We start from the raw sequence: 3,365 nt of genomic DNA on the forward strand, positions 1-3,365 counted from the left end.
ATAGCTCAAAGTGCACTGGGCTGTATTAGATTGGATTTAAGACCCACTATATTTTAGAGGTATTCTTTATAGTAAATACCATATATATCTCCACGTAAAACAATGTGAAACTGAATTAGTTTATTGTACACATAGCCCCAGAATGTTGTATACATATTCAAACCTGCAAACATACTACTGCTTAGAACAATCTTGAAATGGTTAATCAAGAGATAAATTATTCCTATCACAAAATATTTTTGCACGTTGGAATCACTGAAATAGCACGATGACACATATATTTTAAAGTAAATCCCTCTTCAAGGAAGAATATCTGTAAAAGTAATAAATAATGTCTGTACTAAACTAAAGCGCAGAGTAGACAGAAATATAGGTTAAAAATCTTATAAAGCATTGCTGGCTTTGGGACCCAATTCATCACAGCATTTAATTGCATACAGGTCCTTTCATCCTGATGCAGAAAAGCACTAATGCATATATTTAATTGCCATGATGACTAAAGACCTAAATAGAAATGAGATTACTCATTTTTAACATTCTTACTAGTTCTTCATGTTAAGTAGATATTTAATATTTCATGTTTTACTGAGTTGGATCTAGGCTCTAAATTTATTAACAGAAAAATTTTAAGATTCTACAGGAAATTTCAAGCACCTTCCTGAGAAGGGTTGGAGTTTCTTAGCTTCTGAAAACATCATGTAATTCTTGAAGATCCTCTGGGCTATGGTTGGAGAGCACACTGTTACACTGATTTTTAATGACACTTTTGAGGTCACTCTGAACTGTAGCAAATGGAATCACTTCTGTCTAATCACCTGCTCAGCGATGTATCAGTATCAATCAAGTTTTCAGTGTGCACGTCCTACATCACAGACTTGTAGCTTCTTCTTCCAGGACCACTTGATGAAAGACTTCAGTGAGTGAATGGGCACTGGAGAACTGATACCCACTTATCTCAGGAGATTAGCTTTTATCTCAGCAGCATGAAAAAAACACATTGCCAAGGCAGAGTGGAGTAATTTGCACCGCCATTGTCCTGTGCTTGTGAGGTAGGAAAAACGTAAGCAACACCAGCGCAGAAATCAATGGGGCACCCACATTTTGGTTACTGTATGCAGTTCTGGTTGGTCCTTTCCAGAAGGAATATAGAGGAAAGAGAGGATACCGAAAAGGGTGAAGTCAGTGATCAGAAACACAGGGCTTCCTCCATATGAAGAAAGACTAAAGAGACAAAGACCCTGCTGTCAACCTTCAGCAGTCACAAAGATGACACGGGCAGTCTATGCCTGAGGTCTATATATTACCACAGATTGCAAAGGGGAAGGTGAGCAGGGGGCAATTTTGTTCTCTTACCACAAGCGTTAGGAGGCACCCTGCGAAATCAGCAGGCACCAGATTTGAAAACCAACATACAGAGGCGGGTTTCACACTGTGTGTAATTACAGCTGTGCAATTCATTGCCTTAAATGTTTCAGAGCAACTGAAAAGGGGATTCGAGATGTTTGTGGGGAAGAGTTGTAGGGGTAGACTGTTAAACTGTATTCCAAATACAACCCCTGGCTTGGGAAATCTTATAATAGCTGGCTTGTAGAGACTGAAAAGGTGTACAAAAGGGAAGTGTCATACGCCATTAGCCCCCCCCCCTTTTTTTTTGCATACTCTTTTCTTCCGTATCTGCTTCCATCCACTGTAGATTAGGTGATCCTGCTCATCTTGAACTAGATGAACCTTCGGTCTGCTACAATATTTCTGGGAGTGGGTGAGGTCATGCTCTTATGCACCCCTTAGGTGGAAAGGGACCCTACTGCCATTTCTGCATCTTGTGACCCAGGGTAAATTGCTCCAAGAAATGGTAAGAGGTGGGGTTAATCCCATTAACTCCTCTTCTTTTATAAAGCTGCTACTAAACGAAGCTCTGGTTCTTCTGGAAACAATCTCCCCACAGGAAAAAAACCACTATTGTATGCTCTGTGGCTTACTTGCCTTGTCTTAAGATGGAACTTGGCCAACTCATTGCCAGTTTGATGGAAAAACAGTTTACATTACCAAGAGCAACTAAATTAGCATGTTGCAGTCCCTGACTATGGTGACTTTGAGGAGGAAATTTGGTATCACTGACAGAGGGTCTAAGTGTCTGCCCATAGCGGACATCATTGAGTCTTATATATGGCTTTCCACATACAGTTAGGTCTGAGAAGACTGTTGTCATTGTAGATGCTTTCTACTCAGAAAAGCCACCATCTGTTAGCGTTTTTTTTCTGGGCCCAAAACACAGGAGTTCTATGTGTGTTAAGGAGCATTTTATTAATGACGCAGCAGCCATAGCAACAACAATATTTGAGTTGGTTCAACAGAGAAACAGAGACTTGAAATAGGAAAATATATTATTAAATCAACCCAATTATTAAATTCTTGTCCAAGTGATAATGCATTAATTTCAAGGGGAGGGCAAAAAATGTGGCTTCAGTTTTATGCAATGGGAGATGAGGGGGGGAGGGAAGGAAGTGACTTAACAAGTGCAGTGGTTTGTTTGCAGAGTGCACTACAATCTGATTTGAAGTCTCCATGCCAACTTGGTTTCCTGCTCCTGCAACTGCTTCATTAACCCCTTCCCCCGTTTAAGAGATGAGTATTTTGTGCTCTGCTGAACTGTTAAAGCACAGGACATGAGACATCATGACTGAGCAGACTTAGCCTGTTCTTCCCATTGCTCAGCCTTGCTCTGAAGGAGTGTTATGCTGAGAGCTGTTGACATTAAACCTGAACATATTTCACTGGCTGTTGCTGTGTGGGTGGCTGAAGCAGGCTTCTAACTGTGGATTTCAAGAATAAGCTTTGGGGAAGCCCTCCTCTGATCACAAACAGCGACTGCAAACTCTGCCTGCAATTCAAGCACATAAAAGGTGATTTGCTCGGGTAGTGCTGAAGGGTCACATTTTCAAGCGCATGGCACCTACAGTCAGAATGAGACTTTTCTCAAAGAAATCAGTTCCCATGGATGCACCTAAGGAAGTAACAGCCAAGCTTTCAGCAGTGCAGGTTTTCACAAGAGTTGAGCAGGAAAAGAGCCAGACCTGGCCTCTTTTGGCCCCTGAAAGCTCAGACAACGCTCAGAAGAAACTATTCTGTTTATTCCAAAAGCCTGGGTTCAGATCTGAGGAGATGCCTAAAAGGGACCAGATGTCTTGAATCTCTGGCAATGTCTGTGCATGTTGTGCCAGCCAGGACGTTCTGGCCTTATCTACATGGTAGCACAATGCAAGAAGCGTCTCCAAAGCATCAGTTGCTGGTCCTGTTAATGTAATGCTTCCCACCCCCTCCACTGGTGTCACATTTTTTTCCCCCAAGAGCAATGCATGTACAGT

The sequence above is a fragment of the Rhea pennata genome, chromosome 1, assembly GCF_028389875.1.
Source record: "Rhea pennata isolate bPtePen1 chromosome 1, bPtePen1.pri, whole genome shotgun sequence".
Lineage (NCBI taxonomy): Eukaryota > Metazoa > Chordata > Aves > Rheiformes > Rheidae > Rhea > Rhea pennata.